The sequence below is a fragment of the Crocuta crocuta genome, unplaced genomic scaffold (assembly GCF_008692635.1).
Source record: "Crocuta crocuta isolate KB4526 unplaced genomic scaffold, BGI_CrCroc_1.0 scaffold337, whole genome shotgun sequence".
NCBI classification, from domain to species: domain Eukaryota; kingdom Metazoa; phylum Chordata; class Mammalia; order Carnivora; family Hyaenidae; genus Crocuta; species Crocuta crocuta.
In genome coordinates, this window is record NW_027528873.1 from 3,532,931 (window position 1) to 3,549,239 (window position 16,309).

Genomic DNA, 16,309 nt, shown 5'->3' on the forward strand with positions numbered 1-16,309 from the left:
AGTCCCTGCTTTCCAGGAACATAATATCCCAGTTAAGGACCCAAGTAAGCACAATGCATAGCAGACAGACCTGGGTTCAAGTCCCAGCTCTGCACTTACTAGCCATGTGACCTTGAATAGTCACGTAACCTTTTTTACCTCTATTTCCTTACCTGTAAAATAGACCCACCAGTGTCTACATCATCAGGTCATCACCAGGTTTAGAATAGCTACTACATGGAGGTGCGTGGGTGGCTCAGTCAGTTAAACATCCGACTCTTAATTTCGGCTCAGGTCATGATCTCACAGTTTGTGAATTCCAGCTTAGTTTGAACCCCACATCGGGCTTCATGTGCAGAGCCTGCTTGGGATTCTCTCTCTCTCCCTCTCTCTCTGCCCTACACCCACCTCTCTCAAAATAAACAATAAAAAACTTAAAACAAAACAAAACAGTATAGTTACTATATGTAGCTGGCACAAAGTAGGCACATGGAAAATCTAAGTTCCTTTTTCCTCAAAGCACATTATAGTTAAATAATGTAACAGAAGATCTGTTATAGGACAGCCTGTAATTCATCGCCAAGTGAAATGCCCTGAAATAAAAGGTTGTTCGAGTTCACTGAAGAGCAAAAGTATTCAGGCTGAGGTGGTGGGGTAGATTCTTGGATAAAGAAGGAAAGTGACTGGCATCCTCCAGAGATGGGCTGATTTTCTCAGATGCATCATGGAAGCCTTCTTTCCTGCACTGATGATAAGGAATAAAGACTTGGGCACCTAGGATAAGAGTGGCACCTTGAAGACCAAAGAAAGTCACTCAGTTATGCACCCAACGCCATACATTCTTTCAGGCGGGAGGGCACATCCAGACTCTGTTGTTCCATCTTGGCTGGAAGCAGAAACAGACCTTCCTGTTGTACATAGCCAGAGCAACTTACTGATGTCCCTAATTGAAAATCCTGGTTGAAACATTACCTTGTTTGATTAATGTGAGGATTATATCACTGTAATGTGCACATGTACATGCCCAGGATGGTGCCAGTACAGACCAAGTGTTCAATTCAAGTTAATGTACTAGTCGGTATTGCTGCGGCCACAAACAGCCACACCTCAGTGACTTACAATAACAAACATTTCTAACTAATGTGTCTGCTGGCATGTTGGTGTACTTACCGCTGTCATGACTCAGCTGTGCTTAATTTACCTTAATTACCAGGCTTTCTCATTCTGGGACCCAGGTGGAAAGTAACATCATCTAAGAAGACTAGAGCATAAGGCCACGTAAACGACTCAAAGGCAGTTAATGTTTCTGCTCTGATGTGGTGCCTATTGCATCCTCCCATATTTTATTGGCCAAAGCAGGCTCTATGGCCATCCTGAAACTCAGTGGGATCCCACTGTACTCTGCTCACAGAGAGTCCTGATGTTCTTACAGAAGAAGGAGCTGATAACGGAAACAATAACATAATTTACCATAGCCACCGATTGTTAGTAACATCCTCTTCTATAAGTAAATCTCCCTGTACATTTCCTTTCAAAGAAATATTCCATTGAGAAGTATTGGGGTGAGCACATTTCTTCCATTAGCATTTCCTTTATCCGGACATATCTGTCCTCCATTTTGTTTGCCGTTGCCCAGTGGACTCTGATTACTGCAGAAGGAAGGCCGATTGGTTCATTGTGGGCTAAAAGACCCTGAGACAGGTGGATGGTGAGAACTGGCAGTTTGAGGGCAAAGAATGTTCTCTAAATACAATAGAATTAAATTAGAAATTAATACGGAACAATGATGGGAAAATATCCAAATACTTGGAAACGAAATAACATGATTCTAAGTAACTTATGAGTCAAAAAAGAAAGTTTGCTAAAGTTACAAAAATATCTTGAACTGACTGAAACTGAAAATGCTATGCTGCAAAATCGGTAAGATGCAGCTATAACAGTACTTAGAAAGGACTTTATAGTAGTAAAGGCTTATATTAGACAAGAAAAATGGTCACGAATTAATGGTCTCCACTTCCACCTTAAGAAACTAGAAAAAGAAGAGCAAGTGGATGCCGAAGTAAGCAGAAGAAAGGAAGTAGTGAAAGATCAGAGCAAAAATCAATGGAATCAAAACCAGAAAAACAAAGAAATAAATGAAACCAAAAGATGATTCTTTGAGAAATCAATGACATCGATAAACTGCTAGCCAGACTGAACAGGCAAAAAGGAGAGAAAAGACCTTAGTTACCACTATCAGAAATACGAGGAGTGGTACCACTACAGATTCCACACATATTAAAAGGAAAATAAGGAAGGGGTGCCTGGGTGGCTCAGTCGGTTAAGTGTCTGACTTCAGCTCAGGTCATGATCTCACTGCTCATGAGTTCAAGCCTCACACTGGGCTCTGTGCTGACAGCTCAGAGCCTGGAGTCTACTTTGGACTCTGTCTCCATCTCTGCTCCTCCTCCACTCATTCTCATTCTCTTTCTCTCTCAAAAGTAAATAAACATTAAAAATTTTAAGTATAATAAGGAAATATTATAGGCAACTTAATGCCAATATATACAACAATTAGATGAGATGACAAATTTCTTGGAAGATATGAACTACCACAGTTTACTAAAAAAGAGAGAGCAAGAATAGCTCTATATCTGCTAAAGTAACTGAATTTCTATTTAAAAATCTCTTCACAAAGAAAACTCCAGGGCCAGACTACTTCACTGGTTGATTCTATGAAGCATTTAAAGAGGAAATAATACCGAATCTACATAAATTCTTCCAGAAAATAGAAGAAAAGGGAACACCTTAACTCACTTGTGAATTTGATGTCAAAACTAGGCAAAGATAACAAGAAAAAAAAAAAAGCTCAGGCCAGTGTCCCTCATAAACATAGATGTAAATGGAACCCAACAATGTATTCAAGGATGATATATTAGAGCCAAATGGGATTTAGCCTCAGAATGCAAAGCTAGTACCGCATTCAAAATTCAGTCACAGAATGACTGGGGGAAGGTTGGAAAACCAGATCCAGAAAAATGTGGGCAGGAACAACAATGACAGAGTCAACAACAAATTCAGGACAGCAGAACCACAGCTGTAATCACAACCCAAACACAATCTGTTGCAGACACTGCTGCCATGGCCAGGTCCCTGGACAGTGGACACGGGGGTGGGCACCACAGGCTAACACCATCGCTGGGGTCTGGATGTTGCTGCTGCTAACCCTGCCCCCAATCAGATGCATTCTCTACCATCTTTGTTTCTTTGAATGGCCAGCTTTGAAGACCCAAGAATGAGGTTCTGATTAGCCAAGCTGTCAAGAAGACCGGATAAGACAGGGTAACAGAAAACGTTCTTAGCTGTCAACAACAGATTCAATGCCACCTACTTCACACAGGTGGGGACTTAGATTAAATAGCTCACAGAATTTAAGCAATTTGGGATTGCTGAAAACTAGGCCATGGACCAAACTTTCAAGGAAATACACAAGACTACACTGCAGAGCAGGGCCTGGTAAGGCAGCTTCTGCCACAACTGAGATCTTGCTCCGGACCCCTGAAAAGAGCTGCCTCTACTTCCCCAAAAGTACCAGCCAGAATGGATGTCCCAGGCCCAGAGAGTTTACTCAAGTAGCTCACTTCTTCTTTTTTTTTTTTTAAGTTTACTTATTTGGAGAGACAGAGAGAGAGAGAGAGAGAGACAGAGAGAGAGAGAGAGAGAGAGAGAGCGTGCACAAGCAGGGGAGGGGCAGAGAGAGAGGGAGAAGAAAGAATCCCAAGCAGGATCTACACTGTCAGTGAAGAGCCTGATGCCGGTGAGATCATGACCCGAGCCGAAATCAAGAGTTAGATGCTTAACGACTGAGCCACTCAGGCGCCCCTCAAGTAGCTCACTTTTGAATTTGACTGGTGTATCTGTTTGGGAGAATCCAGATTACATCCACACTGAGTAGCAAGGGAGGCTAGGGAATGAAGGGGTTTGTTTGTTTGGTTTTACCAAAAATAAAATGTGAAGAGGGTTCACAAGAGATCTGAGAGAGCCATGAGTGAGTGCTAGGCTTTTTGTCTCTCAGTGAGAGACCTTCCTACCCAGAGGGAGGGAACCTTCCCCCTTTATGTGGAACTTCATGAGCGAAGTTCCTCAAGCTTTGCAAGGTGTTCCATTGCTCAACTTCCAAAAGTGACTGATGGAAAAGCACTAGAGAAAGGCACTGTTGTTACTTCCATCGTACAGACTGGAAATTGAGCTTCCTGGAAATTTGGTAACTCGTGCAAGATCACAGTTTGAAGAACAAGCATTGGCCAAACCTTTACAGACATCACTATCTTTAATCTTCACAGCTCTCCATGGCAGTTATTATCACGCCAGTTTACATAAGAGAAAAATGAGCTGTCTAGGGATCCATTAGAGAGCTCAAAGTCCTGTGGTGTGCTCTGCTGTAACCTGCCCTCTATCCCACCTCCTCATCCCAATGAGCCAAGGTGCCTTATGACAATAGGACTCGCCAGGTCTCTAGTGTAGATGTACATTTGCCTTTGTGTGTTTATGTGTCCTTAATATCTTATCCTGCACCAAGTTCAGTGTTCACTGAATAAATTTGGGTGTCTCTGTCACTAAGTCTCACTTTTTCTTCCTACACACTAATGTGTAGTATCTACACTAATTCAGGTATCTGAATCTCCTGGGGTGCTGAGATGTTTGGGCCCCGCTAGCTCTAATGATCTAACAAGTAAAAGACAATGGGATGGGGTATGGAATGGTCTGGGATCTATAGTCATATCAGGATGCAAATAATTTACTTATATGCAAAGTATTCTAAGGAAATGGTGTCTGGGATCCCTGGGTCAATCTTTCTCTCCTGTGAATGATGCAAAATACTTTTGGTGTACATGACCCTCAGTGTTTTGTGGCTAGACTGAAATAGTTTTCTTTTAATAGACTTTATTTTTTTTAGAGCAGTTTCAAGGACACAGCAAAACTGAGCAGAAGATACCAAGATTTTGCATGCAGTCTGCATAGCCTCCTCGTTATTGACATCCCCCGCAGAGTGATACATTTGTTATGACTGATAAACCTACACTGACACATCAGTATCACCCTAAATCCATAGTTTCCCTTAGGGTCATTCTTGGTGATGTTCCAAATAAAATGAACTTAAAAAGATCCACATGAAGACACATTATAATTTAAATGTCAAATGCTAAAAACAGGGAGAGAATATTAAAAGCAGCAAGAGAAAAACAACTTGTTATGTACAAGGGAACCTCCATAAAAGAATCAGCAAATTATTCAGCAGGAACTTTGCAGCCCAGAAAGGAATGACACAATGTATTCAAAGTACTGAAAGAAAAAACACTTCCAACCAAGAATACTTTACCTGGCAAAGTTATCATTAAGAATTGAAGGAAAGGCAGTTTTTTCAGACAAGCAAAAGATAAAGGAGTTCATTACCACTAGACTGGCCTTGTAAGAAATGTTAAAGGGATTTCTTTAAACCGAAAAGAAAGAGCACTAATTAGTAACAAGTAAACATATGAAATGATAAATCTCTCTGGAAGGGTAAATATATAGTAAAGGTAGGGGATTAATTGCTTATAATGCTGGTATAAAAGTTAAAAGACAAAAGTAGTAAAAATAACTAATTATAGTCATTAGTTAAGAAATACACAAGATAAAAAGATGTAAAGTATGATATCAAAAACATAAAATGAGTAGGGAAGGAGAGTAAAAATATTGAGCTTTAGAATGGGATCATACTTAAGTTGTTGTCAACTTAAAACAGCCTATTACAGGGGCACATGGGTGGCTCACCTGGTTAATTGTCTGACTCTTGGTTTCAGCTCAGGTCATGATCTCACAGTTTGTGAATTTGAGCTTGCACAGGGCCCTGTGCTAACAGCACAAAGCCTACCTGGGATTCTCTCTCTCCCTTTCTCTCTGCCCCTCCTCTGCTCTCTCTGTCTCTCAAAATAAATAAACTTAAAAAAATAGATTATTACAGACACAAGCTGTTATATGTAAGCTTGTACCACAAAGTAAAAACTTTTAGTAAATACACAAAAAGTAAAGAGAAAGGATTATAAGTGTACCATTAAAGAAAGTCATCAAAGCACAAAAGAAGAGAATAAGAATAAAGAGGAACTGTAAAAACAGCCAATAAACAATTAACAATATGGCAATAAGTATCAATAATTATTTGAAATGTAAATGGACTAAATTGTCCAATCAAAAGACATAGAGTAGCTGAACGGAATAATAAAAAAAAATCCCATCTATATGCTGCCTATAAGACATACACTTTGTTTTTGTTTTTTAACTTTTATTCATTTTTGTGAGACAGAGAGAGCTAGAGCACAAACGGGGGAGGAGCAGAGAGAGAAGGAGACACAGGATCCGAAGCAGGCTCCAGGCTCTGACCTGCCAGCACAGAGCCTGATGGGGGCTCGAAATCACTGACAGCAAGATCATGACCTGAGCTGAAGTCGGACACTTAACTGACTGAGCCACCCAGGTGTCTCTAAGACATACACTTTAGATACAAGGACTCACACGGGCTGAATGTGAAGAATAGAAAAAATTTCCATTTCCATGCAAATGGAAACCAAAACAAAGTTGGAGTAGCTACACTTAAATCAGACAAAATAGCCTTTAAAACGAAGACTGTAATAAGGGACAAACACGGGGGCGCTTGGGTGGCTCCGTCGGTTAATTTCAGCTCAGGTCATGATCTCATAGTTCATGAGTTCGAGCCCTGTGTCAGGCTCTGTGCTGACAGTTTGGAGCCTGGAGCCTGCTTCAGATTCTGTGTCTCCCTCTCTCTCTGACCCTCCCCTGCTCACGTTGTCTCTCTCTCTCTCAGAAAAAAAAAAAAGAGAGACAAAGATGGGTATTACTTAATGATAAAGAGGTCAAACCAACAAAGGGATAGAACATTTGTAAATATTTATCCACCCAACATAGAAGCATCTAAATATATGAAGCAAATATTATCAGACCTAAAAGGAGAAATAGACAGCAATGTAATAATAGTACGGGATTTTACTATGCTACTTACATCAATGGATAGATCATTCAGACAGAAAATCAATTAGGAAACATTAGTCTTAAATGACATGTAGAACTAGATCTACTGACAGATAATATACAGAACACTGCATCCAAAAGCACCACGATACACATTCTTCTTAAGTGCACATGAGACATTTTCCTAGATAGACATATGTTAGGCCACAAAAAAAGTCTTGAAACCTTTAATAGGAAGCAGGGATTTTTTGCTTTTGTTTTCTTTGTTTTGTTTTGTTTTTACCACAAGGGTATGAAACTAGAAAATAATTATACAAAGAAAACTGGAAAATTCACAAATATGTTGAGATTAAACACATGTTACATGAACAAACAATGGGCCAAAGAAGAAATAAAAAAATATCTTAAGACAAATAAAAATAGAAATAAATTTCTAGGATGCAGCAAAAGCAGGTCTAAGAGGGAAGTTCATAGCAATAAATGCCTACTTCAAGAAAAGAAGAAAAGTCTTAAATAAAAAACCTAACTTGGTACCTCCAGGAACTAGAAAAAAAAGAATAAATGAAGCCCAAAGTTAGTAGGAGGTAAAATAACAAGATTAGAGCAGAAATAAATGAAATGGAGACTATGAACACAATAGAGAAGAGCAGTGAAACTAAGAGCTGGTTCTTTGAAAAGATAACAAAATTATCGTTTGAGCTAGACTCACCAAGAAAAAAAGAGAGAGGACTCAAACAAAATCAGAATTGAAAAAGAAAATGTTACAGCTGATATCATAGAAAATACATTGGGTCATAAGAGACTACTAAGAGAAATTATATGCCATCACATTGGACAGTCTAGAAGACATGGACACATTCTTAGAAACATACAACTCATCAAGACTGGATCATGAGGAAATAAAAAAATTTGAACAGACCAATTACTAAGAAGGAAATTCAATCAGTAATCAAAAACCTTCTAACATATAAAAGCCCAGCCACGCATGGAGTCACTGGCAAAATTCTACCAAGCATTTGAAATATTCTCAAACTCTTTCAAAAAATAGATGGGGGGAGGGGAGGGTGCTTCTAAAGTCATTTTATGAGGCCAGCAATATCCTGATACCAAAAACAGACAAGGACACCGCAAGAAAAGAAAATTATAGGTCAATATCCCTGATGAACATAGATGCAAAAATTATTAACAAAATATTAGCAATCTGAATTCAACAATACATTAAAAGGACCCTACATCATGATCAAGTGGGATTTACTCCAGGCATGTGAGGATGGTTCAGTATCCACAAATCAGCCATTGTGATATACCACATTAACAAAATGAAGGATGAAAACCATATGATCATCTTAATAGATGCAGAAAAATCCATTAAACAAAATTCAACTTCTGTTTATGATAAAAATATTGGTTTGATATTGGTTATGATATAACCAAGACTGGCTATAGAGGGACCATACCTTAACATAACAAAGGCCATATATGATATGCCCACAGCTTTACACTCAGAGGTGAAAAATTGAAAGTCTTTCCTCTAAGATAAGGAAAAAGACAAGAATGCCCACTCTTCCCACTTAAAAAAAATGTTTATTTATTTTGAGAGAGAGAGATAGAGAGTGAGCAGGGGAGGAGCAGAGAGGGAGGGCAACAGAGAATCCCAAGCAGGCTCCATACTGTCAGCGCAGAACTCGACGTAGGGCCTGAACTCGTGAACTGTGAGATCATGACCTGAGCTGAAGTCAAGAGTCGGGTGTTTAACTGAGCCACCCAGGTGCCCCACTCTTGCCACTTTTATTCAACATAGTATTGGAAGTACTAGCTACAGCAATGAGGCAAAAAATGAAAGGAAAGAAAGGAAGGAAGGAAAGGATGGAGGGAGGGGAAGGAAGGAGGAAAGAAAGAAAGAAAGAAAGAAAGAAAGAAAGGAGGAAGGAAGGAGGAAGGAAGGAAGAAAGGAAGGAAGGAAGGAAGGAAAGGAACTCATTAGAAAAGAAGTAAAACTATCACTATTGGCAGATGACATATCATATAGAACCCTAAAGACTCCACCAAAACACTGTTAGAACTAATAAGCAAAGTCAATACAGTTGCAGGATACAAAACAATATAGAGAAATCTGTTGCATTTCCGTATACCGATACACTATTAGTGAAATTAAGAAAATCCCATTTATAAGTGCATCAAAAAGAATAAAATACCTAGGAACAAATGTAACCAAAGATATGAAAGACTTGTATATTGAAAACTATAAGACATTAATGAAGGAAATTGAAGAAGACACAAATAAATGGGAAGATCTCTGTGCTCGTGGATTGGAAAAATTAATGTTAAAATGTCCAAAGCAATCTACAGATTTAATGCAATCCCAACCAAAAATCCAATAGCATTTTTCACAGAAATAGAACAAATGATCCTAAAGTATGTATGGAACCACAAAAGACCCTGAATAGCCAAAGCAATCTTGAGAAAGAAGAACAAAGCTGGAGGCATCACACTCCCTGATTTCAAACTATGTTACAAAGCTATAGTAATTAAAACAGTACAGTTATTGGCATAAAAACAGACACATAGATCAATAGAACACAATAGAGAGCCAAGAAGTAAACCCATGTACACATTGTCAATTAATTTATAACAAAGGAGCCAAAAATATACAATAGGGAAAGGACTGTCTCTTTAATAAATGGTATTGGGAAAACTAGACAGCCACATGTGATAGAATGAAACCTGACCACTATCTTACAGTATACTTAAACAATCACTCAAAGTGGATTGAGACTTGAATGTGCGACGTGCAACCATTAAATTCCTAGAAGAAAATATAGGCAGTAAGCTTCTTGACATAGACCTTGGTGACGATTTTCTGACTCTGACATCAAAAGCAAAAAGCAACAGGTGTGCCTGAGTGGCTCAGTCAGTTAAGTGCCCAGCTCTTGATTTTGGTGCAGGTCATGATCTCACAGTTGTGAGATTGAGCCCCATGTCAGGCTCTGTGCTGTGTGTGGAGCCTGCCTAAGATTCTCTCTATCCCTCTCCCTCTGCCACCCATCTCATCTCTTGCTCTCAAAAAAAAAAAAAAAAGTAAGAAAAAGAAATAAATGGTACTACATCATACTAAAAAACTTCTGTACAGGAAAGGAAACCATCAACCAAATGAAAAGGCAACCTACAGAGTGGTAGAAAATATTTGCAAAGCCTGGCAAGAAAATAAAAAAACCCCCCACCAATTCTATTAAAAAAATAAGCAGAAGTTAAAAAGTAAAAATTTTAAAAATTAAAAAAAAGCAGATCTGGATAGACATTTTCCCAAAGATGACAAACAGATGCCAATAATATGAAAAAATGCTCAACACCACTAGTCATCAGGAAAATGCAAATCAAAATCATAGTGAGATATCACCTCACATTTGTTAGAATATCTATTATAAAAAAGGCAAGAAGGGCACCTGGGTGGCTCAGTTGGTTAAGCGTTCAACTCTTTTTTTTTTTTTTTTTTAATTTTTTTTTTTTTTTTTTTGGGGGAGNCAGCACAGAGCCCGACGCGGGGCTTGAACCCACGAACTGCGAGATCATGACCCAAGCGAAAGTCGGACGCTCAACCGACTAAGCCACCCAGGCGCCCCTAAGCGTTCAACTCTTAATTTCAGCTCAGGTCATGATCTCATGGTTCATCAGTTCGAGCCCCATGTCAGGCTCTGTTCTGACAGTGTGGAGCCTGCTTGAAATTCTCTCTCTCTCTCTCTCTCTCTCTCTCTCTCTCTCTCACTCACTCTGCCCCTTCCCTGCTCTCTCTCTCTCTCTCTCTTTCAAAATAAACAAACATTTTAAAAATTTTATGTTTGAGAGAGAGAGAGAGAGTGCAAGCCGGGTAGGGGCAGAGAGACAGACACAGAATCTGAAGCAGGCTCCAGGCTCCAAGCCTTCAGCACAGAGACTGACCTGGGGCTTCAATTCAGGAGCAGCGAGATCATGACCTGAGCTGAAGTCAAACACTCAGCTGACTGAGCCACTCAGATGCCCCAATAAATAAACATTTTTTTTTTTTTAAAGAAAAGAGATAGTAAGTATTGGCAAGGATGTGGAGAAAAGAAAACCCTTATACATGTTGGTGGGAATATAAATTGGGGTAGCCAGGATGGAAAAGAGTATGGAGGTTCCTCAAAAAATTAAAAAAATAGGACTACCACATGATTCAGGAATTCCAATTCTGGATATTTATCTGAAGAAAATGGAAACAGTAACTCAAGATATCTGTACCCTATGTTCACTGCAACATTATTTGGTGTATATATACAATGGGATATTATTAAGCTATAAAAAATGAAATTTTGCCATTTGTGACAACATGGATGGATGTTGAGGGCTAAGTGAAATAAATTAAAAAAAAGACAAATACTCTATGATTTTTTATATGTGGAATCTAAAAAAATAAACCAAGTTTATAGATATAGAGAATAGACTGGTGGTTGTCAGAGGTGGGTGGGGGAGAAAGAAATGGCTAACAGGTAAAAAAGAGGAAAAGAAAGTAAATTCCCATCCATAGTTATAAACAAGGACAGTGCTCATGTTCTATGTTACTACTTTCTCTTTTCTTTTTTTTTTTTAAGTAGGTTTCACACCCAACATGGGGCTTGAAATCACACCCCTGAGATCAAGATCTGAGTTCAAGAGTTGTATACCTAACTGACTGAACCACCCAGGAGCCCCTCTATTTTACTACTTTTAACATTAAATCTACCATCATATTCTCAGTGTATGAGCATATATCTTTCCATATTCTCTACATTGAACAATATTTAGTAATTAAAATAAATAATATGTATATTTTTACGCATGTAGAACACATAGACTGATAATATCAAATAGTACTTTAGGTCATATCTGGGTTCCTGAAAAGGCTCATCATTAGATATATTGGATTGTGCTCTGTAGGAATCATGTTATTGAGCCCCCAAAAAATTAAATGTATTAATGGAATGTGGTAGATGTAGCATAGTCCCTTAAATGAGTTATTAAAAAAACACTTTTTTAAAAAAAGATGCTTTGAAACTAGTAGAAATTATTGGTGCTGAGAATCCATTTGATTGAAAAAGTCCTATCTTTGTTCAAGCGTAGAGTTAAACTTCTAAACTGAGACACTCTTTTCACAGACTCTGAATTATGGTTAACTATACAGTTGGGCTGACACAGTTTAGCAATCAAGGTAGTATATGCATTAAAAAAAGAAGAAGAAAAAGAAGAGAGAAAAATGAATTTTGCTAAGTCAGTTTAACAAAAATCTCCCACTCTGGTCTCTGACCACCCTCGGTATCTGAACAAATTCCTCATCCCTCAACCAAGTCTGCCTTCAGCAAGAACCCTGTTGGGTTGGTGTAGCAAGGATCCTCATCACCCCTGATGTGTGCTCTTAATCATTTTCTATCCACTGACTCCCACCCAGTTCCTTGGCTATAAATTCCCACTTGTCCTTGTATTGAGTTGAGCCTAATCTCTTTCCCCTACAACAAAACCCTACTGAAGTAGCTCCCTTTGAACAGTCTTCCTTACTGTCTTTAACAAGTGTCAAGAATGGTTTAACATTGTGTTTGTCCACCCAATGAACTATGATAAGCCATGGAAATGAAGGGACTGCCGTTGCATGCATCAATGTGGATGAACCTTGTTGAGTCCAAATGGCCAGTCCTAGAAAACAAGATACAGTATAGCATTAATAAATTTCACAAAACAAGTATATAAAACTAAACAGATAATGTTTAGACATATACATATAACTTTTTTTCAAGTGCCTGTATATGTGTATGTATGTCACTTTCAACAATCAACATAGTGTTTTTGTTCTTTTTTTTTGTTTGTGTTTGTGTTTGTTTTTTGTTTTTGTTTTTGCAAAGGCAAAAGATGTGCTAGGAAAGGAGCACACAGGGAACTGTAGGAGCCTGGGTTTGGATAGTGGGCTCATGGGTGTATTATATTGTGAATAAACACATAAATAAATGTAGGTGTCAGGAAGACTCCCTGGAGAAGATGACTGGCATACAGGCAGAGAGCTGAGGGTGAATCAGAGTTAACTGGGGTCAGGCTATATCAGGGAGAGAGGTCAGCATGTGCAAAGACGTGTGTCAGGGAGAGAGAACTCAACTTGCTAGAGCTGCTGAGAGGGTTTCAGAGCTGTATCGTCCAGAGCAAAGTTGCAGAAAAGTTAGACTGGAGCTCAGGAACTAGCCTCAGCTAAGAAGTGGGAAAGCATCAGGTAGGCCGTGGCGTACCCGGAAGGGAGAGCACTGACTTTAAGAAGGGAAAGTACCAGGACACTGATCTTAGGACGACAGCCCTGGCTGCGTGTGCAGTAGAAGTGAGTAGGCTGCCCTCAAGCAGCCTAACCACTGTCTGTCCCTCCAGGTTCGTCTTCCCACCTTCTGCTCAGATACCAGTCATGCTATAGGCTCTGTGCTGGGGTGTGTACCTAGCCAGGTGATCATCCTGTCCCTTGCCCCCAGGAGCTAATTGGCTTAACCACCTTCACCAGGAAACATTCCCAGACTGCACTTCCCAGCCCAGGAAAGGAGCCCCAGAATCTCCATCAAAACATTTTCCTCACTGGTTTGAATTGTCTTTATCTGTCTATGTTCTTGATGAAATGGGCGCGTGCTGCATTTAGGCTCTTTGGTGTCTGGCACAGAGAGAATTGGGATCAGACCAGACGATTGTGGAATGGAACTGAAGTCAACTCTGGGAGCAGAGATGAGGACACCCAGACCAGGAACTTTCAATTTCCCCAAGGAAGCACCCCCTCGGCCTCCGATCTGGCCAAGCCCTCTTCCTTATCTCAGCTCAGGCTGGCGATGAAGCTGCCCACCATCATCTCTAGTAACCGGCAGAGCAGAGAGACCCACTTCCCTGAGCCTCGGTGGGTGGGGAAGGCTCCGCGAAGCAGGTGCAGTGTGAAATTGGAATTTAAAAGACGAATTGAAGCCTGCTCTTTAAAAATAAAGTGTGGACACGTGTCTGAGGAAGAGGCTATTCAACCATCCTCATTTCCTGGCTGCTACTTCCCACGTGCGTTGGGTGGAGACACCAAAGCTGCCGAGTGACCGTGGGTGTCTCCTCCCTCTCAGGGGCACCCACCCTGGAGCTTCCCGCGCGCTTCAATGAATGGGGGAGGACCCGTGCACATGAATGAGTGCGGGAGTGAGGGAGTGCGCGGGTGAGCCGGCGGGTGAATGGCGACCGCGCCGACTCGGCACAGGGGCGCGGGCGCGGGCTCCACTTCCCTCTCCCGCCAGCTGGTGGCCTCGGGAAGGTGGCGGCGCCGGCAGCGGCCCGGGCTGGGACAGGCCGGGGCGCGGGATGGTGGGGGAAGGGGCGTTCCCGGCGGCCGCGCCTTCCGCGGCTATTGGATTAGTGGCCTTCAGGGATGAGCTCAGCCGGATCGGCTTTCAGCTGCAGCCTCCGGGCCGGCCGGGAAGGCGGGGAGCGGGCGGCGGCGGAGGAGGAGGGGGAGGCGGCGGCGGCTGCAGCATCCAGAGCTGGCCGCGGCGGCCGGCGCGCCCCGCGCACAAAGGCGCCCAGCCCCTGGGGAGGGCGATGAGCGCACCGCAGCCTGGGCCCGGACCCCAGCTCCAACTACCGAGACGTGCGCCCAGGGTGCCAGGGAAGACGCAGGGCGCGCCAGGGGCCAGCGGCCGAGGCGCGGCCCGTGATCCCTGAGCTCGGGACTCGCCGCCCTCCGGGTCAGGCGCGGAGCTTCGGAACGGCTAGAGCGCGGGCCTTGGCGCGTCCCCGGGATCCGCGCAGGAAGGCACTGCCCCACTCCCACCCGACCTCTCCCGCTCTCCCGCCTCGCCCGAGCGCCAACTTCCCCAAGAACGCTCCAACTCCAGGCCACCCTGCCGGGCAGAGGGGGCGCTGCTGCTGGGCACCGGCCGTGAAGACGCGCCCCTGGCCCTGGGGAGCCAGCCGGCATCTTCGAGGTTGCTCGGGCGCCCCTGAGTGGGCGGCGGCGGCAGACGCCTCTTCAGGGAGTGCAGGACCTGCCAGCGCTGGCGATTCCTCCCGGCAGGCGCTCGCCCTCTCTTTTATGGTGAGTATTGTCCAGCTTCTGGTGAGGGGCGCCCTTGGGCGCGCGGGAGCCCCGGAGCCAAGATCTGGCAGCGCGGACCTCGTGCGGGCCGGCACTCACCACAGCGGGAGCTCCTGGCACGGGTCCTATCCGGGTTCCCGGGAATTCCTCTCTGCAGGCTGTGGCAGTCCCAGCTGGTCTGGTTTTGCGCGCAGCCTTGAGGCGTTTGGGGCTGGCCCCTCTTACCGTAGGTTCGAAGTCGGCTGCTTCTCTGTGTAATGGAGACAGAACGAAAAACTGTCCCCCGAGTCAGCCTGCCTGGGTTTGGGTCCAAGATCCGTCATTCACCGTCTGGGTGACCTTGGGCAAGCTGCCAAACCTCAGTTTCCTCATCCGTAGGATGGGGATGATCATGGTACCTATTTTATAGGAGTATTGGTAGGATCTACGAGGTGGTGCTTGTAACGTCCGTAGACCTGTGCCTGGCACATAGGAAGTGCTCAGTCAAATGCTAGCTACATTATTATTAGCGGTGTGAGCCCAAGCGTGTCACAACTTTCTGGAGCTGTAGCAGCTCCCTCGTCTATATAACGGGGACTGAATAAATTCTGGGGGTGGGGGTGGGGGGCAGGGGATTCGGAGAGGCAGAAATTAAGGGCCTGGCACGCAGTAGGCTGTGATGAAGTGGTGGCTGTTCTCGTTTACTCTAGACCCTGGGATAGAGAGGCTAGTCGCCTGGCCCGAGCAGCGGGGCCAGTTTCTGGCCTTGCTTGGAGACAAACTTGGTGATGCTCAGGAAGGGAGGGGGTCGCGAGCTCAGCGAGTCGGACGAGGGTAGGAGGTGGGGTCTGGGAAGGAGGGAGGAGGCCAGAGCCTGGCGCGCGGCAAATGTGTCTGCCCGGGCAGCGCAGGACGCGCCACGGGCTCTGAGCCAGGAGGGGACACGGAGACCAGGACCTCTCTCTGGTGGGATAAGCTGAGAAAGTGGCCGCTCCAGCCTCCCTAATGGCCGACCGTGGACTATTGCGGACTGGCATGGAGAGGAGGGCTGTTTTGTACCGCTGTCACGAAGAGGTGGAGAGTCTGGGCTCTGGAGTCAGGTTAGAGTTCGAATTCCGCCTCCACCTTCAGCCCTCCGTGTGACCTTGGGCAAGTACTCTAATCTCTCCCAGTTTATTTTCTTCGTCTGCCCTATCCTCCTCCGGGGGCTGTTGGGGGGGGGGGTGTCGAAGAAAGGAGTTCTCTCCTCTCTAGGAATCTGAGCCCCCATCT

General features: G+C 43.3%; 1 protein-coding gene across 1 annotated transcript in view; it reads left to right on the top strand.

Annotated features, from left to right (window-relative positions):
• The first annotated feature begins 14,514 nt into the window (after positions 1–14,514).
• The window catches only part of SPSB4 (splA/ryanodine receptor domain and SOCS box containing 4), a 79,322-nt gene continuing 77,527 nt past the window's right edge, over positions 14,515–16,309 (top strand). Inside the window, exon 1 of the mRNA XM_077756656.1 lies at positions 14,515–15,058. The gene's annotated coding sequence lies outside the window, so the exon portion shown is untranslated. The remainder of the gene's footprint in view (positions 15,059–16,309) is intronic.